Below are 24,651 nucleotides of genomic sequence, written 5' to 3'. Positions count from 1 at the left end.
TATTCATCTGGGATTATTTCTAGATCTGTAATTTTTGTAAAAATATGCACAAGTGAGTTCAACAGGATGTCCCCACCATATTTAAGGAATTCGTTAGGAATGCCATCAGTACCACAGGCTTTTCAAGATTTGAGACTTTTCAAAGTCTGTGAAATTTTATTTTCGTCGAAAGTAACCGATAGGGGAGAATCTGATATCAATATATTTTCGTCAATATTTGTAATAAGGTTTTAACATCTTTTTCAAGTTCATCATTTTCATTTTGAAAGGAACCTATGGAGCTAAAATGCTTGGAAAGGGCATTATTTATCTCATCCGTATCCGTTAATATTTCATCCGAATCATGTGAATCGTTAAGCTATATAGGACCTGTATCGGGTCGTTTTATTTTAAGAAAATTCCAAAAACCTTTCATCTTATTTTTTGCATTTATACATTTATCATTAAACTGTCGGATTTTGGCTGATCGTTCTTTCCGTTTGATAGCCTCTTGTACTTGGGATTTCCGATTAAAATAAATTTCTTTAAGTCTTTTGCCAATTTCGTCATCATGCGCATGATATTTGTTATGGGTGCGGTTTAATCTATTGGCGTTGCGGCGTTGTTTTAAAGATAATCAAGTTCTTTATCCCAAAAGTCTTTGTAATTTTCTACGGGTTTGGCTTTACCGATAGCTAACATTGCAGATTTTTCTACCGCATTTTTCCATAAATCCCAGAGTCGGTTTACATCGTTTATTTTGTCACTATCTTTAGTAAATTTGCTCATATTAAGTTTTCTCTGGAAGAGTCTGTTTTATCATTTATTTTCCAAACGCATTTTTCTTTTTATGTCTTTTTCTGTACAATAGATTTACAAATTAGAGTTAATCTTATCAAAACATGGTCACTGTGCAAGTCGAACCGGCCTGAATCGTCTATTACAACACTAGAGACATTGTCTGACAAGCTTTTTGTCAGAAATAAGTAATCTATTGCCGACCTCTGATTATTAAGAATGCGCGTGAAATGACCCGTACAGCAATTCATTGTATTTGCTACTATCATTTGACTTGCGTCAATGAACTATAATAAGCGAGATCCGTTATATGACGGTAAACTACATAGTTTATTTTTCCTGCATGTTCGCAAACACCAACGCAACGCCCGTTGAAATCGCCCATGAGTAGTATTTCATATCCCATGGCATTTAAACGAGAAGTTTCGTCTAGTAATTGGAACATAAATTCATCAGTGTAAGATTTATTTGTATAATCAGCGCTTTAACAGACTGGGCTAAAAATACTTTCCTAGCTGAACTGGTTACGACTGGTAACTTCTTAGCAAAGGAAGCAATTCCTTTACACCTTTTATTTTTATAAAGGAGGAGGGAAATATTCCGAAATGACTTTTTAATGTTTGAATTTTTTTATACTTTGCTTGTCATCTCTACATCTAAAACCAATTAACTGACTTTTCACTCATGTGTAAAGAACAAATTAACCTTTTTTGGGGTTTAAAAATCAATGTCACTACGATTGAATCATGTATCAGTTAATACACTTGAAGGGATCATTAGGTATAGAAAAAAAGGTTTTTAAGATATTTTACGGGGTAGCTCAAATACATTTTACCAACATCGTTATAAAAAACATCCCAGCTTCTGACCCTTTGGACGAATTACTTATTTAAGAGGTCAAAACATATCTTGGGACAACACCATGATTAAATCAAATTGTTTACTACCTTCTTTCACATATATTCATTTACCAAAACTACAAAACATTATATGATCCAAATTTTGTCACATTTAATAAAATGTTAATATATTTTTTTCGTTGTGGACATTCTACCCATACCTTTTGAGCAATGCACAGATCATGATTTGCCGAGACTGTATATAATGTCTTTCATTGATTCCGTTAGATGTCTACTGCTTGATAAATTTTAGTTACAATCAGTTACTGCAAGTACTCTGTGTCTAGTATGTTTTTTTAGCTCCGTATCAACATAGCGAGTAAAACCTTTTCCAACTGATTTTAACTTTTTGTTCTTATGTTGTGCTGTTAAACCACTGTCATGGGTTATTGAATGACTCACCGCTCTGAAACACTCGTAATCCTTTCAAGTCAGGAGACTGTAATGATTTGGTTGTCGTTTGTTGTTGCCTGCAATAATGTTTAAACATACATCAAAAAGTTGTTTCTCATATATTTTGTTTTCACACTTTGCCATATTGGTGCCTTTTATGACTCGCTATACGGCATGAGTTTTCTCATTACTCAAAGTGGTATAATGGCTTATAATTGCTTACCTCCATGTTCTTAGTTCTGGGACCAATGATCGTCTCATTGACAATTCCACCACATTTCTATGTTTTGTATTGCCACTTCCAGAGGTACCTGAGATCAACTTCGTGTACTTAAAGTTTTAACATCCTTACCCCCCCACCCCCCATATCCCCCCATTGTTTCACAATGTTTTACGAAAAGTGTTATATTTTCCTTTATTTAGCATATTTTACTTTATTTATAGGTAAAGTGAGATGTATACACAAGCTTCCGTATTATCCAACTGTGATTTTATTAAAACATAAGTGGTAAAGCAATTTTCTCAGTATCAAATATCAATTTGTAATGTCATTATATAAAACGAAGTGTTTGTTTTTAACGCAAAATATGTATAATTATTTTCACCAATGACAGTCGCAACGGGTACTGTATTTATCTTTCAATGGTATTTGGAACTAATGAAAAATTACAACAGCCAAAAATAAGCATTTAAAAAACACGATAAGCTTAGCTGCAAGATACAATGATATTCTTTACGATGGATTGTTTAAGAACATGTAAGAAATCGGAAAAGACGGAGAAACGGAACTATAAAAAAATGGAAAAAATAATAATGAATTTTTCAATTAATAAACAAAAAAATATCAAAGCAGCATATCGTATTAAAGAACAAATATAGTTCATTGATATATGAACTGAATGCACTTTCAACATATTTTAACTAACTCATGCTTTTCAGGGTAAAACAATAATAAGGATGGTCTTTGGCAAATATTTTCGAATCGAATTTTACATCTTTAATAAATACTTCACTTATTTTCAAGACAATGATAAATTACCCAGAGTGTTTGTGTTATCATCTAGGAGATGTGACAATGTATTCGTTCCGTTGGTTGACGTCTTATTTTGTCAGGTTTAATGACCCTCCCCCACTTTGAATTACCTTGGAGTTCGGAACGTTGGTTAATCCTTTTTTTCATATGTATTAAGCTACATGAAAATCGTCTCATTATGGAATATTGTGACACGATATATTGCTCATGGTTGTGTGCAAATCTTTACATGAAAGCACCTCATTCATTATTACATGCCAATTTTACTACGAAAAAAGTTCAATGTTCACTCAAGTTAACCGTTTAATGTAAAGCCCAAAGCATGACATTCAGATAGTAATTAAATCGAAGATATCAATGGAATAAATTCTTTCTGTATGCTGAAAACAGTCGTTTGTTTTGTTCAGAGGTGTCATTTTGTATACATAATTACCTGCCAATCAGTTATGAAAGAACAGACAAAATTTGGAATTCTTGTAAAAACAACAGTTCATGTAAACGTCCAGTATAACAGCAATGGAGCAAAAAACGGCAAGGCAGATTTATCTAGCTTTATGTTTCACTCAGATGTTCAAAATATTTGAGTTGATGGATAACATTAATTCAAATGATTTACTTAAAAGCTTTTTAAACTCATCTTAATGCAAACATAAAATCGAGATTTTGTTCAACTTTGTCAGTTATTGATAGTTCGGATATATCATTCCAAAATTTACATGTATCATCCTTAATCGAAATGAATTAGTTGTATCTAAAAGTAAGAACATATAAAGCTATACTTTTAAGATTTTTGTATTATTTTAGAATATCCTTTTAATAAATGGTTTGGTTCAATACTCAAGAAATGTCTATTCTAAAATTAAATGCAATTTAAAACAATATCAATTCTTTTTTATTAAGTTAAATGTCCAGAAATACGTGAAAATGATGATGGAACCTCGAAGCTAAAAAAACTTCGATAACTTTCATGTAAAGCATAACACAAACTGTTCAAATGAACAAGAACTAAAGTATAATAAAACAAACCAATTGTAAGTTATATAGTTTTGCATCCATACTGCAAAGTTGATACAAAATTAAACTTCATTAATTGTTGTTTCAATCAGACGTAAAAGCGAAATTGTAAAACGATGTTTCGCTTTTTTCGGTCGGTTTGGTTGTGTGTTGCCAAAATAAGCTTAAAACCATCGCTGGTGTATTATTTGCTTGCAAGCTAATGACTCAATTGTTTGAATTAGTTTGCATATTAACTTCAATTCGACCTTGGTTGTGGACGGGGAATCACGCACAAGCAATGCACGTATTGTTATAAAAAGGAAAAGAATGTAAGCATCAAAATGTAAAGTAATATACAATACAATACAATACAATATTTTTATTTTCCAAATTAAAGGGCCCATTAAGAGCATAACATTAATTACAACATGACATTAACATTACAGAGTGATTAAAGAAACATAAAATAATAATTGAAAGTAATGCAGACACCAGGAAGGATCATTTAGTGTCGTTCACTGATCTTTCCTACAAAAAACATTCTAGTATATGTAAAACAAATTTTCATTGAACTTCTTAATTCTGAGATCATTTCGATGGTTAATTAGATAGTCTAATCTAAAATCCTACTAGTCTATGCATTGCTAATTGTTTTGGCAGGACTTTTTGTAATTTGGATAGACACTTAAGTATGTTATAAATAAAGTATGAGAACTGAAGTGGATCGGTGAACATGAATTTGACAGATAAAGCCGCTTTTATGGTCAAACAGTCTTAAACACACAGTCGCATAGAAAGAAAGCAATATACTTATTAGAACAAAAGTCCTTGTGGTGATAAACGGCCTGCCGACAGAAGTCATAAAGCTAAATGTCATTTAAAAAAAGAATGAATTCTTGGCGACTATAATTGGAAACATTTATTCTCAGACGGAAACAAATATCTAGCCATATTTTTCTACGGGTTTTCAATTACATTTTGTATCTAGCAGTCAGTGATGACGTAATGTTACATCTATTGACAGCATAACATTATTGATGAAATTAGAAAAATGTCCATTGTCGCCATTTTGAGTTATAAAAATATTAACTGAAGTATCAGTAGTGCACGAGTAGCACAGCATATTGTAGTGCCAGTATGAAACTCAAGGTCCTCTAGCAGTTGTTTCCTAGACGCATATTTACATATTCCGTTAAGTCAAACTAAATGCCAAATCTATTAATCTCTTTAGAATAACGTTTCTTTTCATGCGTCCTTGATAAATTGTTGATATGTACACGGAAGCTAACGAATCAAAGGTTCCATATTGAAGTTAAAACTCCCCGTCGAAAGTTGAGTGGACACTATCGTCTGGTTTGGTTAACTGTTATGGACTATCTGTGTCACAAATGACCACGGATATGATCCACTTGTCTTAACTTCTATTAAGTCCTCTTTCTGCTATTGTAACATTTCCGAATTAAACGTATCATTGAATATTAACCGACACAAAACTGTTACTCTTAAAGTTGTTTTTTAGTGATTAAGATTGTAACACAATGTTGACTCTGTAATTTTGAAAGATTTACTTATCATGTCTGTTTGTTTTGTTCACGCATCGTTGTCAATATAATGGAATATAGTGCGACTGTCACACAAGTGAGATGTTTAGCTACAATGTAGCTATAAAACCAGGTTCAATCCCCCATTTTCTACCAAGTTAGGAATATGACAGTTGTTATCCATTCGTTTCATTCGTTTCCCCCACCTTAGTAGCAATATATCAACTTCACCTGCATATGGAATATACATTTCCCAACTTATTCGGTATTTAAGAGCTTGCAGCTCCTACTCAGACTTTGTAAAATATCACCAATGTCTGAGCAGAAAGTTGATGAACCAGGGGTATGTCAAAGAACGTCTCGTCCTTTTTCTAAAAAAGTTCATCGGAAGGTACCCAGAACTTGTTGATAAATTATTCCGTATCAACTTCTTAAATAATACACGATGGTCCTAAAGTATAGATTTTGCGTACTGACGTTGTTAATCATCTTAATAACGTGTTATATTATTCTTTTATTTGTCTTTATTTATATTACTTTTACTGTTAAGTCTGTTTTTTGAGATATCCTTTTTTACGTAACTCTGTGCTTATGTATCCCATCATACTTTGAACGACAAAATTATTTTATGATGGGACTCTGTACCTATTACCTGTTACCTTCTGTAAATCCCTCCTCTATCAGGAGAACCTGGAGTTCATCCAGTAAAATTTTGTTGCCTTATATTTACATCTGTTTCCAGTCACTATACATTTATCTTTAAACAATTTTATCTATTTACAGCCTATGAGTTTGGTAAACCTTACAACTTTTAAATGTTTATTTACTTTCAAGGAGCACACTACGCTTTTCATGGAGCGAGTAACACAGGCTTCTAGTGATTGATTCCACCAAATTTATGTCATTTTTCTCTAACACATGATACCACTCGAAACGACTACAGTCCAAGATTAATTGTATCATTTTCGAGTTACTAACGCAAATGTCAGTCCATGCAGCGGTTCCAATCTTTGGTACAATAACTGTATAAAGCTTTGAGATAAAAATGTCTCTAATACTTGTTAAGGCAGAGCATACGACAAGAAAATGTTCTAAATGTTCAGTTCCTTCCTCACATAGCGGACAAATTGAAGTTTTTTGACCATTTGAAAATTTTGAACGGTGGTACTGTAGAATATATGTATCCAATAGCATTTTGATCTTATAACAGGCTTTACGTATACACATTTGTTCTGAACCAGCACTTTTCCATATAGAATTAACAACACCAGTTTTACAGTTTTTGATATTTAAGTACCGTAATGACGGTTTTGATTTGGCTTCAGTAAACAGTTTTTCGGACCAAAAGTTATCAACACACTTTTTTACTTTCATTTTCCACTTGTATTTTGTCTCTGGTTTAAGTAAAACTTCTGAGGCACACGGCAAGTTATATTGTTTCAAAATCTTGTCAGCCCTAATAAACCAGCTTTTAGAGTTTTTTCCTTTTGTAGACAGTTGACGCTTAGCAAGATCATTTTCGACAGAGTCACTTCTGGCAATGGTACCAAACGTTATCAGAATCTTTTTGTGTAGAAGTGCAATAATAGGTAATTGACCTAAAAGTAGATAAGCTCCAGCGTTGGAGGATCTAGCAGGTAAATTTTGAATTTGTTTCAAAAAGTTATTACAAAAGATATCTAAGCGGGAAATATCTTTAGCACTAAGATTTACAATTTCAAGTCCAAATAACAAACGTGAAACCACATATGTTGACCAAAGTTTACATGACACCTCTGGATTAAGTCCATTTAAACCATGTAGTCCTGAGCCCATAAGTGCGTATGAAGTCTGTCTTGCAGTTTTTAAACGATTTCCAATAATTGTTCTTGTTGCCTCTACTTCACGGGAGTCTCTATCAATACCAATATGTTTATAATTTTCTACAGTTTCTAATGTCTCTGAGCCAATGTGAAACTTTTCCATTTGATTCCAAAGGTTGCAATTCAAAGATGAGTTCCATATCATAACTTTAGTTTTTTCCTTACTTATATTATATTCTTCTGTCTCTGCAAAATGGGAAGTATAACTAATCATAGTCTGGAGTTCATCAGGTTTTGAAGAGATAAGTAGCAGATCGTCTGCACACATTGGAGTACCCACAAACACATTACCAATTTTAAAACCCAAACTTTCACTTTCTAACTTTTTTATTAGCGGATTAACGAAAAGTTTGTAGACAGAGGGAGACCATACGCTGCCTTGACGGACGCCTTGGAGTTCAGCAAACGAAGTAGATAACTTGCCTTCCCATCGAACTGCAGAGCTCATATTCGTGTACCAGTCATTTAAGATTTGCCAACTTTGTCCAGATATTCCACTTTTAAATATACTTTTTAACAGAGAGGCATGCCAAACAACATCGAAGGCGGATGACGCATCAACAAAAGTAGTAAATAATGTTTGTCCTAATTCTTTTGCTTCTATGATTGCCTCAGTCAGGGGAAGTGCTGCAAAAGTAGGATTGACCCCGGCAGTAAAGCCACGTTGAAGTCTGCTCTGTACCTTTAGTAGTTTAGGTTCCTCTAAACAAAGATGTACCGATTCCATCAATTTTCCCATTACAGGAGAAACTGTTATACGTCGATAAGATTTTGGTAGGCAGATAGGTTTTCCATGACCTTTGAACAACGGTGAAACAATACCTTCTTTGAAACACTGTGGTACACGCTTAAATTTAAATGCTTCATTTATCAAGTTTGTAAGTATTTTGGCTGTTTTTTCACCTCCATATTTAAAATGTTCAGCAGAAATTCCAAATTGGTCAGTAGCTTTTCCGGTTTTCATTTTAGAAATACATTTTTGAATTGTTCCAATATCAAATTCAATAGTTTTTTCATCTTCATGTTCCAATATGTCTTGAAGCAAAATACGGTCTAGCTCAACTTGAGAGCGGTACTGTTGATTCTGCGGTTTTTCAGACGGAGTAGATAAATCAGTGAAATAATTTGTCCATGCCTCACGAATAAGATCAGGTGTATCAAAATGAACATCATCAATGATCAGACAGTCGAGTAAGCGTTTTCCACTCTGCCTCTGACGGCGAATAATTTTATAAAATGTGGCATTGTCACCAGAATGAGCATCCATAATGTTCTGATAGAGAGAATGTCGCTCTTCTGCATTCAATTGTCTTTGGAGTTTTCTAAGTTCTCTTTTCATATCGAGACGTTTTCTGTTTGCAGGGTCGTTTATGTCAGACGGACTCCCAAGAGATTTCCATTTCCAATGTGCATCCTTGCTTTGTTTACAGAGTTGTTGCAGCACAGAGTTCAATGAACGTTTCCTTTTTCCAACAGAAATTGTTGGTGCACATTCAAAGGCGGTTGTAGTTAAAATATTAAAAAATTCTTCACAGCTCATTTCGATAAATGAGAAAATACTATTGTCAATAAACATATAACTAAGTCTCTGATGAAGTAATTGTTCATATTTTTCATTGTCAAGTTTTTTCCAGTTCACTTTCTTCAGTGTTGAAATCGATTTTCCAGACTTAGTAGTTCTTGTTGAAAAGAAACATGACAAGGTTGCCTGCACTGACCTATGAGATGAAGTGTTAAGCGGTTCATCTATCATGACTTTTATATCTGAGATTTTATCTATTTGAGTTGAGGATATGACTATATAATCAATCTGGGAAGATTGTTTCCCACCGTGGTGGTAATACGTATGCTCTTCTGGGTAGTCCTTTGGCACGGACAGATGTTTCTCGTTCAGAAATGACTTTAAGGCTTTATCTTGGCGATAACCCTTTGACCTATTCACACTGGCATTCATGTCACCTAATATTATAGTTGTTGAGTTACTATACTTTGTCATAATTTCACCTAGTTCGTCCAAAGTACTTTCAAATAAATCCATGGAATAATTTTGACACGGCATATAAACACAATACAAATTAAAATCTAAAATATCATCACTAAGTGTCACTGCACTAATTCTATGACTCCCCTCATTCAAAACAGTAATTTTCTCTGTTATTTTATTTGACCATAACATTGCTGTACCGGCCATACCTCGCGGTTTTGCATAATTCGAAATCGGATCTGTATCATCAACACACTTTATAAGACAACTCCAATTATTTTCAGAACAAAATTTTTCCAATTTTGATTTTTCACAATTATATAGAAAATGTTCCTGAATGGCAATTACAGAATTTGTTTTCATTAAAGTTAATAAATATGCCTTATTGGATGTAAAGCACTCAATGTTCAATGTTGTAAGACTCAGTTGTTTACAGATGTTCCTGTAGTCCTCGGCGGATGATTTGATGTTTGGCCTTTCTCTAAAAAATGATGTGTAGGTAAAGTTTCACATTCCGCATCTACTGCACTCACTAACGGGTTATTTTGAAAGTTATTTATGGACACAGGTTCAGCTCTTTCGGACATGTTCTGAGAGATTTTTAAGTTCGTTTCTTGCTTCTTTCTATGGGCTTTTGCCTCTACATGAGTTCCCTGTTGTCGTAAATTGTTGTTGTTATACGTAGAGTTGAATTGTGACTGATTCCTTGTTGTAGGGCCAACATTTTGGTTAGTGTGCATTTGGAAGACTTGCGCTGGTCCAGGTTGACGTTGAGGAACATGTACAAAATACGGTCGTACAACAGAGGTGCCTAGAGTAGGTGCAAACTGCTGAGGATGAAGTACTGGTACAGTAGTTGGAGGTTTCCTCATGTTATAATGCTGACTCATATGTGGTTGAGCTTGATGTACATTTTGTTGAGCTACATTTTGTAAATTAAAGTTATTTGATGATAAAAGTTTATTGTTTATCTTTTCAATTTCATGTTTCATTGTAACCTTCTCCACTTCCAGAGAGCAAATTCTTGACATAAATTCATACTGCCTTTCTGACTGAGTAGCTTGCATTCGCAGAAATTCCATTTGAGTATCAAGTAGCTTTTGAGTTTGAATGCCTGAGTTTTGACAATTATTATTTTGTTGACCTGCTGAGTATTGAGACGATTTACAGGTATGATCTTGATTTAACGAACTAGTGTTCAGAGATGTTTCATTCGAATGGTTTTCTTGGTTTTTGTTTTGTTCTATAAGAAAACGGGATTTGAGTAATCTATTTGAGTGATCTAGATCGGTCACAGTTTTTTCTAGTGCTAAAATTTTCGAACGGGAAAGAGCTAATTGTTTTGCAACTGCTTTTTGGTCGTATTCGCGTTCTTTTAGTTCTTTTTCCCATTTTTCTAACTCCTTTTCCTTCTTTTTTAACTGTTGTTCGAGAATAGTGAGTTCTGAGTTATCAGTGGTTGGCAATGTTGACGCAGCATATAACGGTTGATTGACATTACAATGACTTTGTCTTGCATTTCTAGGCTCAGATATAGTAACATCAGTACCATGACTTTCATAAATAAGTGTATCATCGTTATCCTTTGCTAGTTCAGAGATTGTTGGAGAGAGCAGGATTTGATTGTCGTTTGAAAATATGTCAGAGTTTGTATCTTGAAGTAGATCTATGGCTATAGGCGACGTGTTTACAGATAGAGAACACATTTCTACACAAGTGACATCTGGATTTTCAGATACCGATTGAGAGTCGAGTGGGGGTCCTCGAATATGATCACATTGGAGATCTTCAGTTAGTTCGTTATAGGAAATATCAGAGATTGACAGTTTATTTAATTTTGGTGAAGAAATTCCCCAATTTTCATCAGGCTGTGTATCATGACCAATATTATGGTTTACTGGTGTTTCTAATTGAGATAGACCTGCTAAACATGCACTTCTGATACTTTCATTTATTTCCTTAAGTAGTGGATTTTGATCCAGAGTCTCTAACACTTTTGGTAGGTCAACCTTCACAAACTCTAAGAACTGAGAGCCATTGACAAGAATACGAGATGTTGTATTATAAAGATTGATTTTATACAGTTGCCTTTTTTGGTTGGCTAGTTTTACAGAGATATTTTCTTCTACTGTCAGACCTTCTTCATCAATAGTTTTAGTAATAGAGTGAACTTTTGCGCAAGACGGATCATTAAAATGTCTATAAAGTTCTATTTTAAAAACCTCAAATAATCCGGCATCACATTCAATAACTAAATTGCCCTTTTTTACAATTGCAACTACTGAGAATTCCCTATCTGAAGCTTCAATTTTCTTTTTCAGTGCTTTCTTTTTGTTCAGTGCGTAACTTTTTGTATGAATATTTTCACTTTTATTTTCTACACACAATTGAGTCCTGGAGGGAGTAAAGACTTGTGCTGGTCTTCGAGTCCTCCTAGATCGAATTGACAGTTGTGACATGATGACGTTTTATAAGTTAAAAATTTGTAGGTTGTCGATAAAAAGTTAAAACTCTCTTGGCATTGATAAAAAGTTCATATGATGCTAACTTGACGGTGGACAAAGTTCTAAAAACTTTAAAAGTACGACTTCTGCATTAAAAGTTAAAAGTTCGTCAGACAGGCTGGCACTGCCGGTAAAAATTGTTCTAAGTGAATATTAAAGTAATCCCAAAGTTCATTTATTTGTTTCACTTGATGATAGGATCACAATAGCTATGCTTGCCTAAGTTTAAAGGGGTACCAAACTCATATTTGTTTTTGAAATCATAAGGTGGCCGCCATTTTGGCTTTTCAAAAATATACAGGTGCGTGAGATAAAAAAAAAACCTTTATGTACACAATAAAAGGTAAAATTTCTGGCTGTGAAATGTTTGCGTGGGTGATAAATGTATATATACAAGTGACTTTACTAAATAAGTGATGGAAAACAGACTATTAAAATACTTTAAAATTCTAAAAATCTGTGAGCTGTGAAAAAACGTGCTGCTATACAACAGGAACCGGAAGTTGATCTATGCATCTATGATGTATGCATGTATCTTGTCATGCTTTGAATGACAAAATTATTTTATTTATTAATAGCACTTTTACTGTTAACCTACGCTTTTTGTGATATACATTTGACGTGACTCTGTACATATGTATCCCGTCATACTTTGAACCACACTACTATTTTATTTATTATTACTTTATACTGTTTAGTCAGTTTTTGTTATATCTTTTTTGCGTGACTGTATTTATGCATCCCGTCATACTTTTAACGACAAAATTATTTCATGTCTACCTGTGCGAATTTCAAACGCGCAATTTTACACCAGTACTCAAAACCCTCCTTCCTTGATGGGTGAATTTTACATAGACAAATAAAATCGTAGAATATAACCATAATGAGGATGTTAATTTGATGTATGCATTTTTGTGCTTCTTCGTTACATTTGTTGTTTTTACAGTGATTGAGATGATAACACAATGTTGACTGCAGTACCCCTATTTTTGACATTTTTAACTATTGTGTCTGTTTGTTTTGTTCACGCATCGGTGACAATATAAAGGAATGTGATACGACTGTCATAGTGAGAGGTTTAGCTAGCTATAAAACCAGGTTCAATCCACCATTTTCTACATTTGAAAATGCCTGTACCAAGTCAGGAATATGACAGTTCTTGTCTATTCGTTTTTGATGCGTTTTGTTATTTGATTTTGCCATGTAATTATGGACTTTCCGAATTGATTTTCCTCTGAGTTCAGTATTTTTGTGATTTTACTTTTTTATTTATGTGTTTGAGCTTTTGATTTTGACTTTTGATTAGGGATTTTCCTTGTTGAATTTTCCTCGGAAATATGTGAATACAAAAATGGTAGGGTTAATTTAATTTGAATTTGAATATTAATGAGTCCATATGAAATACTTAAACTAATAAAAATTTTGACATATATCAATACATAGAGGCAACAGTAGTTTAACGCTGTTCGATATTTCGTAACAAATCGGGGTCACAATCCAAAACCGAGGGAAACTCATCGAGTATAAGAGGAAAACAATGGAAAACCAGAAACACTAAACTGCCACAAAAAAAACCAAACAAAAAAACCGCCAACATACATAAAAACGAACTATTTGATAACAAAAGCCATATTCATGACTTGGTACAAAAGACAATGACAAAATTGTTGGTTGTACCTGGTTTTATGGCTATCTAAACCTCCCGCTTATATTGCAATGTTAATAATCTTAAATCTTATCAGCGTATAAGACAGAAAATTTGAACTCGAAATTGGAATTTACTATTGCCTTGGTTTCAAATGTTTAGGTTTGAACGTTCCTGGTGAGGTTAGATAACAAGAAAAACTTCAGACGCATGAAATCCATTAAGTAAAATTGAGAATGGAAATGGGGAATGTGTCAAAGAGACAACAACCCGACAATAGAAAAAAAAACAACAGCAGAAGGTCACCAACAGGTCTTCAATGTAGCGAGAAATTCCTACACCCAGTGGCTGGCCCCTAAACAAATATATACTAGTTCAGTTATAATGAACGCCATACTTATTTCCAAATTGTACACAAGAAACTAAAATTAAAATAATACAAGACTAACAAGAGGCTCCTGACTCGGGACAGGCGCAAAAATGCGGCGGGGTTAAACATGTTTATGAGATCTCAACCCCCTATACCTCTAGCCAATGTAGAAAAGTAAACGCAAAACAATACGTACATTTAAAATTCAGTTCAAGAGAAGTCCGAGTCTGATGTCAGAAGATGTAACCAAAGAAAATAAACAAAATGACAATAATACATAAATAACAACAGACTACTATCAGTTAACTGACATGCCAGCTCCAGACTTCAATTAAACTGATTGAAAGATTATGATTTCATCATATGAATATCAGGCACAATCCTTCCCGCTAGGGGTTTAGTATCATACCATCATAACATATATGAGAAGAACCCGTGTCAAGCAAATAACTGGTTTTTGAATAAATGTGTTTAGTGTAAAATTTTACATCACAGGACATTTGAATCTATCGATTGTCATATGAAAAGACTCCACGGATATGAATCTATAAAATAAAAGTGACGAGAGTGTAAAATTGTCTTATTTAAATTTGCGTGTATAGCTACATGCTACATTTCATCAAAATAATGATTTTTTTTGTTTAAAAGTGACTCATTTTATACTCACGTTATCGTGACAACATTGCAGCTTTATAGCATAATAGATGAAAATTACAAAAATCTGTGGTATAAATTTGTCCACTTATGTATCATGAGATATGAACCGATACCCATGCTGTGTAAGTTGCTACAATCTTTGTGAATTAAATCGATATAGCACTTTACAGCTTTACATAATGTATTAATAGAATGTATAAGGAAGTGTCTATATAATGGTATTTTTGTCAATCATTAAAATGCTGTCTATATCTCCATCTGTGATTTTCATAGATATAGGAAGATGTGGTGTGAGTGCCAATGAGACAACTCTCCATCCAAATAACAATTTAAAAAAAGTAAACCATTATAGGTCAATGTACGGCCTTCAACACGGAGCCTTGGCTCACACCGAACAACAAGCTATAAAGGGCCCTTAAAAGTTACTTGTGTAAAACCATTCAAACGGGAAAACCAACGGTCTAATCTATATAAAAAAACATCTCTACCGTTTTGTCGATGGACATATAATTAGGTTGCAGGAAACCGCACATTAGGATATAACAAGCACTCACAAAAACTCATTTTAATGTGTCTGATCCATGCCAAGTCTCAATTGCCTTAACCAGATCGTGGGTTTCCGTTTTGAAAGATTTCACATTCTGTTATGCTTGAATTTTTTATTATTTACTATATGGTTTTAATTTTGCTCTTCATTGAAGGCCGTAGGATGATTTCCAGTTGTTAACATTGTCGTATTTTGGTTTCTGATGTCTCAGACCCATTATCATCAATTTGTTAATAGGCTATTGATGCAAGACTAATTTGCTTTCTCCATCCAGAAAATCCTCTTTAAGAAAGTTACCCAAATGTTTGCCCCCTAATTCTTGTTCATATACTTTGCAATGTAACGTAAAGTTTTACAAAATCATGATTATTCAATAGTTTCAGACTTTCACTTTTCAATTACCATCTAGTCAATATGGTCAAGTTCGTTCATTGTGAATCACCTATTTTATTTTGAATAGTGTTTACTGAAAACTCTGCATACTAGTATCTGTCGTTTTGACTGATACTCTCGAAAAACAAAACATTAATTTCATAAAACTGTAAACCAGTCGTATTGCAGGATTTTAAATTATTTATATTTTGAGGTGAACAATAAACTCTGACATCTATTTAGGTAAAGCTTTAACTGATACCCTCCCTGTATTGTTTTGAAGCTTTCATATTGATGACCTCTCTGACAACGACAAAATGATTAGGTTATTTAATTAAAACTAGCATATGCCATTATGCAAAAGATATCAACTGCACATAGTTAATACTTTTCTCGTTCGTTGGTATTAGCATTTAAATGGATGCCTCGATCAGTTTGTATATTCACAGATTCCAGAACAGATAACGGTAAAGGATATTCACTTCAAATAATCGTTTTATTCGTTTCATTTTAGCTTTAAAATGTTGTGAACGATGCTAAATAATACTCCATACGAATGTATACTTTGCTGTGTATAAATGTCTGAATAAATGTAGACGCATGCGTGTTCAATTTTTTTTTAAACAAACGAGTTTTAATCAAAATAATTTTTTTTTGTAATGTGTTTATTGGCAAAGAACTACATGTATATTAAGAATAGTAAATAAGTTCATAGTACATCAGCAAAATCGAGACAAGTACATAAAGTTGATATTTTGAATCCTTCTATAAACATATAATATTATTAATAATAATTTGAAAAAAATAGAAAATCTTAATCTGAGGTATCATGGATTGGGTAGATATTTTTATTACGTGAAAGTTAACTTATAAAATCATTCTATTAGTTGGAGCCAGGGGTTCCAGCAGGTGTACGCTCTTTGCAATGGTTTATTTTTATAAAATATTATTTTTTCAATAAACACATTTTCTTTAAGATAATTTTTTAAGGCTGTACTATTTACTTGTCCACATTGCATTTTTGTTTTGTATATATAGTATTTAGTTAATAGTATTATGAGATTTTTTATGTAGTTTTTTTCTGTTTTTTCTAATATCCCAAATAAGACAATATCTAAATTAAGTGGTAGTTTAATTTGGACTTTTGAATATATCCATTTATCAAGTTCTTCCCAAACATCAAAAACTTTTGGACATGTCCAGAATATGTATTCAATAGTTTCTATTGAGTCCGAACAGAAAGTGCATTTATTGTTTTGTGAGACTTTAAATTTGTAGAGTAATTTATTAGTTCCCAAAATTCTGTGATTAATCCTGTATTGGAGCCACTGTAATTTTGAGTTTTTAGTAATGTAAAACGGAAGTCTGTATATTTTATTCCAAATAATATTATGTCTATTTAAGATTAAGGACCACTTTTCCTGTGATGTGATATTTGTTATTTTTTCATTTAAAACATTGTACATGTCTTTTGATCCTTTTGTAGATTCCATAAAAATAGAAATAGTAGTTGGTATAATTGGCCCATAAGGCTTGATAAGCTGATTACTTTTAATATTAAGACTTTTCATATAGGAATAAACAGCTGACATTACTCCTTGAAATATAAGAAAGTTGGTATCAATATCATATGTTTTTTTTTAAATTCCTGCCAATTCATTAAATGTCCATCATTATCAATTAAATCATTATTAGCCAGAAAAATAAACAAAATAAATGATCTCTTTCGGTTTGTTTGTGAATTGTGTATTACCATGGTTTTCGACAACTTTGAAAACAGCAGAACTGTATGATTTTATTAAACAATAATTTATTACATTTTTGGACAGAAAGACATGATAAAAATTAGATAAACAATACAACGTATACATTACAACGGCATGCGAAACAAACTACAGGAAGAAATAATTAAGACTAGATAAACACATGATTGCGGCAGTAGAAACGAACTGCATACATGTATAGATGTGACATGGATTGGATATAGAGGGTACAACGGCAGAAGAATCGACTGTAGATATATATGATACGGATTGTATATAAACGTTAAAAACGTCAGAGGAAAAAACGTGTGTGGATATTGAGAATTTAGTATTTAACGAGACAGTTTTATCAAATATTCAAATATTATACGTTGTTGAGGTTGATATATATTAAATAATCAAACGGACAGAAACCATCAAAGTAAAGATATTTTCACAATCAACATTCAACGCGACTCAAGGCTCATTCAGTCCAACGACATATTGCACAATTAATGAGAAAAGAAGTATAAGACACACTTTTATTTCTCTAATGAAATTCAAAATACGCCTGTGAGGATTCTATTTATATAAATTCTTGAATAATATTTAATTTTCTTCAAAACTGATGAAGTACATTGATACGCATCCATTGCGAATTAGCATGTTTATATTGTTATAGAAACTAGATTTCTTGTTACGCTTCCTACTTTATTTTCTCACACCGAGGAACAACATATAGTGATTTTCAAATGCCACCAATTACTTTCAAATAGACATATGAGGACAAGCATCTTGTGTCAATAACAATATAAAGTTGCAAACTATTTAATAAATGCAGGACAATACGGAAAACCGCATAAAATTATTAAATGCGTTTCTCATTCACATTTTTACATGTATATTTGTAGTTTCTAATATTAAAAAAGCATTAATTTGCACATCAAAATGTACATAATATATCTATGAAATAAGCGTCAGTGGTTGATCCCTGAAATTGCAATAATAAGAAATTATTTAATGATTGAAAAAAAATTATTAATAAAATCGTAAGAACCGGCATCTCCGACTTTTGATTCAAGATGTTTTCAGTCACCAGTTTAGAAATGTAGTTTTGTCCAACAATTAACTTAAATTTACTTCCGGTAATATCACAGTTCCTTCAACTGTTAACAAATCATATGCTCGTTTCGTCTACAAAAAAAAGACTCATCAGTGACGCTCGAATAAAAAAATGTTATAAAAGCCAAATTAGGTACGATGTTGAAGAGCATTGAGAACCAAATATTCTTAAAAGTTTTGCAAAATATACAGCTATGGTAATCTATTCCTAAGGTAGAACAGCCTTAGTATTTTAAAAATTCAAAGTTTTGTTGACACTTAATTCATAATGAACGTATCAAAGATAACTCAAGTCAACACAGAAGAGCTGACTACTGGGCTGGTGATACCATCGGGGAATTAAAACTCTACCAACAGTGACGTCGACCCTGTGGTTGTAAATAAACAAACCACTAACCAATAAAAAAACCTTTACATTTCCAAACAAGATATCAATCTTTTATATACCCAATTATCCCGGGTCATTATATATGTCAAAACCAATTATGATGGAATAAAAAGAAACAAAAATGTTAGCGAAAATGTCGTCCATTTAGCTAGAAATTGATTTGTTACCGGATAAGATTCCCTTTTCATTTGTCTCCTATCATAATGACAAGATACTTGGTTTCCTGTCGGAAGCTTCTTTAATTGAACCAAAATAAGGAATTTTCTTTGTTAAGTTATGGTTATTATATTTGTCAGTGCTAAATGGACATAAGGGGACTACTAAAAGAACTGGTATAGGAAGGGTATATTTAGCCACCTTCACCAATAAATGGTCAATTCCCTTATATTGAAAAAAGAAATAAAAAGGAAGTAATGGAAGGTTATTACATCTTTAAGACAAAATTTCATTCAACGTTTTATTATGTATGTCTAAGTATAAACATTTTTGTTTGAAGCCGTTAAGAAATATGTTCGAATAAGATGAATTGATATCGTGTTGACAAGCAAATATGTCACCTGTCATCAGTGTCAATCTTGTTTTCCACAATAGAATAACACTTTTTGAAACAATCGTCCCTTGCTCAGTATGATAGTACACAAGTACTCGTATTCATATCAGGTCATTATAAAATGTAAAATGTTGAAAAACTTTAACTTCATAGTATAAATAAAATTCAAAAATGAACTTAATCAAAATTATTATAATTTCTGTATACTCATTGATAATACTGGAGTCTTAAGCCATGAACAAATCAGTATATTTACGATAAATCTTTATCCGAAGTAAAAATGTATTCGTTTTGTTTTGTTAATACATGTAGTCAGTATAATTGGGTGTAGCTTTGACCATTCTCTTGTATATTACAGTATACATTCAAATACTATCTATACATCTAAAAACATATTCATACACGAACAAATGGTGACTGATGAATGTATCTTGAAAAGTCACAGCTTTTTCTTTCGATAATGCAATCTAGGTTCTAATAACAAATATTCTATATATCCGAATTTTTACCATTTCCTTGCTCAATATTAATCCAGTGATTGTTCTGTTCAATCACATGAACTTTCATTCGATTGAAGTTATTGAAATTTTTGTCCGACAGTCTAACATGTTGATCAGCTCGGATTCATGACTTCGTTGTAGCATTCATTCTATGCTCAAATGAGGCAATTGTGAAATTGGCCCTCATATTCACAAATAATACAGGACACATTTCACAGTGTTTTATAGTTTCTTTGTTGGTTGATGTGTATTGCAAAAATCGATGCAATGTGTGTGTGAAGTATTTACAGCGTGTGTCATCACACTAGAGCAACATTTCAAAAGTAATGTTTTCTTTTTCTTTTTTCAAATGAGTTTTAATTTTTTGAATGACGCTGAATCTATTCATCACATATGGTGACACGCTAGAAGACCTTCAAAACACACAGTCAATTTTAATTTCACTTTATTTTTGTATTCTAACGACGTTCTCATTGTGATATACTCCGCTTTCCGACAACTTACTTTCTCAATATTCTAGTGTTTATAGCAACATCTTTTCAGGTAGGTTTTGTGTTGACTTCAGGAGATGCTACAAGTAATATTAATGAGCGGATTGGTAGCCTTTGTCAGTGGCGGATCCAGAAATTTTCATAAGTGGGGGCCCACTGGCTGCCTAAGAGGGGGCCCGATTTCGTTACGCTTCAGTGATTCCCTATATAAGCAACCAATTTTTTTTCTCAAAGGGGGGGGGCGGCCCCCTCCCAAATCTGCCTCTGTTTGTGGGGTATGTAGCGGCGAGTGCCAGTATTTTAACAGTATCATTTCCTCTGTAAAAGTGCTGCAAGTATCAATGATGGCAATTTTGGATTGAAATATGTATTATGTAAATTTTATATGGGAAGTTTGTATAATATTAATGAGTACAGTAAAATAAATACGTTAAATAGCTCTAATTGATAGCAAGTGAATTGTCTAAAAAAAATGTAAAAGTGTTTAAGTTTCTAACTGAAATTTCATTATTTCTTATTGTTCAGTATTTTAAGATCTTTTCAGATCGAAGTCAAAATGTATAACAAATAGACTGTAACAAAATAAACCAACATAACATTAACATAAAAAAAATTAAATCTTTTTGTTTAATGCGTAAAACAAAATATTAAAATAGTAGAGTTTTCTTATGCAAGTCACCAAGACTTCCTTTTTATAAGTGTTTTAAGTATTTCAAAAATAAAATGCAGATAAGATATTTCGATAACAAAATATTCTATATAGTTTCCTTGAATTAATTGACATATTATGAAAGAAATATAAAAATAAGTAATTGCCTTATACGTCGTGCTACAGCAATAATCATACAGTGTCAGTTGCTTTCCAGATATAATTGTAGCAGGATTATAAATTGATAAATTACCAATTGCCTTATTTCAGTGAACATACGGTACATTACATGTTTTTTTTTCATCATATTAATTTAACATTTCACGACATTTGATTCCAAAAGTAAACGATTGAAGCGATAAAATAATTTATTTACGAGTTACAAAACAATATACACTATTTCAACCTGTAGGACAAACATTCACTTTCACAAAGCTCTCAATTTGATTATTCAACAGAAAAAAAGAAACTAATTAGAAACGTTCTGAAAAGCCTTTGATTATACCAGGAGACTTTTACACTTGACCAAATTACATAATAGGAGATGCAGGATTTTGCAACAAAACTTACGTAATAATATTGTACTTATGAAGTGCAGTATTGTTCATTATTTGTACTTATAAGGAAGGAATGAAGTTTCTGTATTAAACCGATGCTTAAGTTTTGAAACAAGGATACAGGTCTGTTGTGCGGTGTGGTTGTTCGCCGTCATGATTAATAAAAAGCAACAGTAGCTTACCGCTGTTCTATTTAATGAGGGGACAATCTTCCATCTATCTGCAAACTGAAAAAAGTGTGATTTGCCCTTTGATACCACTTAAATGAGACTTTTCGTGTTTTTTTTAAAGGATTAACTAGAGATATATCAATGTAATTTGGTATTAGTAGTAAACAAAAACAATATATAGATTCAAAAGAGAACTAATCATAACAATAAAGAATATGTTAATGGTATAAAATTTAATTTCAAAAAGATACACACAATTAAAATTTTGTTATAAATAATAGCAATAAGCGAAATGAAAAAGATAACAGTCAAAGCCTTAAATTTTATTGGAAAAGTTAAATGTATTGTGTCAGAACGAAATGTGTGATTGTTTTTTATATATTTGTTATATGTTGTTTTATATTTGTCTAGTGCTACTAACAATATAAAGTTATTATCATAAATAAATGCTGATGTCGCACAATTAAGTGTGATTTGTTAATAAAAGCTGATGGTACATTATCCTACTGAATTTGTTTCTGAGCTTAAGATACGAATCTTCAGGGACTCTATATTTTGATTATACCGGCTATGACATTTGATTCTATGTCTAAAATAAGTCAATGATCTACAGAGACTATAAGGACGACTTTTTGTGTACAGTCATGATAATGTTATTCAATTAAAAAGCCGCTGTGAATAATTTTCGCACAGCTTACATCATATTGAAATCGTAATTTCTATCATATATTAAATTAACCTTCTAAAACTGTTACAATAACATGATGTGTCGTCGTTATTTAAATGAAAATATGTTCTGGAAGGAGAAATCAGAGACAGAAAAGATGTAGACTGGTTTAACAATGACACAACTCTACACAAGAGACCAAATGACACAGACACTAACAACTAACAACTATAGGTTATCGTCCGGTCTTCAAAGCCCATACCGTCTAGTCAGCTATTAAAAGGTTCATAAATGACAGATGTGAAACAATTCAAACGAGAAAACTAACGACCTAATTCATGCACAAAGTAATTAACAAAAACCAAAAACGGTTTACATCAATAAGAGTTAACCACTGAATTACAGGCTCTTAACTTGCGACAGTCACAAAGAAAATTTTGAAGGGTTAAACTTATTTGAAAGCACCAATTCTCCTCTAACCTGGACAAGTGATGTAACAGTACAACATACTAAGAACAAACTGTTGTCTGCTCTATGGTCGGGTTGTTGTCGCTTTGATACATTCCCCATTTCCTTTCTCAATTTTATAAAAATCAGTGGAAAATTGCTCATCAAATAGATACAAATATAAATACATCTAACATAAACACAAAGTGAACATGGCCGGGTGCTTATACATGACGATATAATTCCTGTGATGTCTTATTACTATTTTAAGTAGTATTTGGCTTCAAGACATTATTATCAAAGGAGAAATATCCATTTGTTTAAACACAGCTATATAAGACATTGTTGTTCACCATTCTGTTAATATGAATAAACAGATGAGGTATGAGTGCCAATGAGACCACTCTACATCCAAGTTACAATTTATAAAAAGTTAACAATGTTCAAAACACGGTCTTCAACAAAGAGCCTTGGCTCACATTAAACAGGAAGCTATAAAGGGCCCCATAATGACTAGTGTAAAACAATATAGACAGATAAACAAACGAACTCATGTATATAAAAACAAGAAACGAGAAACACTTATGAACCACACCAACAAACGACAATCCCTGAACAACAGTACCCTGACTTTTAAGCTTGTTTTACTTACTTTTATACATTATCAATCCATGATCTAATTGATTTTCACTTTCTCTGCACAATCAGTGCTGTGTATTTTGTACCGAAATTTTGGTCGCAAGTGTTTCGGAAGATAATTTTGATTTAGCACGCTGAATAATCGGTTTCGTTTCCCTATTGCATTTTTAATATTGTTGTTGAACTTAACGGGTCCGATTTGGCTTGGCAATTGTTTTACTTACGCGATCCACGTTACTATATTTATTTTCAATTATTTGTCTCGACATTTCGAATCACTGTAAATGGGAAGGCTTGATTAATTGATCTTTTATTTTTATTTTTTTATATATCGATAAAGTTGTTACTATGAACATCATAAAAAGCAAATTCGTTTTGTCTCCTGTACATTGCAGCATTGCAATTATTGGTTTAAAATATTCACATTTTCAGATAATGACAGACAATCATCGCTTCATAATTGAAAGTGAAAGCATGTTATTTATCAGATACAAATAATCAAATATGAAACACTGAACCCTACAATTAACGTTTGTTGATTGATAAAGTTTTGTAAATGTTCTAGAAAATGGTACGTAGAACACTTATTAATTATATAAGAAAATAATAATATACTGATACGCAAGACTCGTAAAGAAAAATTGAAAAACAATATGTTTTGTACGCTTGTCAGAAATCTGCCGTAAAAAATTAGAACAGCATACACTTTTAAATTAATGCAGACATTTGAATACCAGTTGAATAAAACGAGTTTCATACTATAAGGTCTGTCCCAGACACCTGTTTTAACGTTTTGTCTGGTGTAAGATCCTAAACTTAAAATTCGATGAATACTTTATCTTCAATTGACAAAATCATAGAAAATAGACGAACTAATTGATGCTCATTTCATCTGCTGTTTAAACGATAACGTTAATGACTTAACTGCATTGGTTAACATGTCGAACATATGCCTATTTGTTTTTTTCAAGAGGAAAATTGAAATAGTAATTAAGATAGTTGGACAAGAAAAGCCTTAGGTTTAATGCACTGAATTAGACTTTGCACGGCTTTCTATTTATTGAAGCGTAAGTGTAAGCAAAATAGCGTAAAATCATTCTGTACTTAAAATTTAAAATGTTCGATCGTGATTTAAAGGTAATTTAACTG

At 32.4% G+C, this 24,651-nt stretch overlaps 1 protein-coding gene across 1 annotated transcript in view; it reads left to right on the top strand.

The window, feature by feature from the left end:
• LOC139520357 (QRFP-like peptide receptor) overlaps positions 1-24,651 on the top strand; it is a 47,882-nt gene that overhangs the window by 5,799 nt on the left and 17,432 nt on the right. The gene's annotated exons all lie outside the window — the stretch shown is intronic.

The sequence above is a fragment of the Mytilus edulis genome, chromosome 1, assembly GCF_963676685.1.
Source record: "Mytilus edulis chromosome 1, xbMytEdul2.2, whole genome shotgun sequence".
NCBI lineage: Eukaryota > Metazoa > Mollusca > Bivalvia > Mytilida > Mytilidae > Mytilus > Mytilus edulis.
This window is presented reverse-complemented; position numbering and strand designations above follow the sequence as displayed.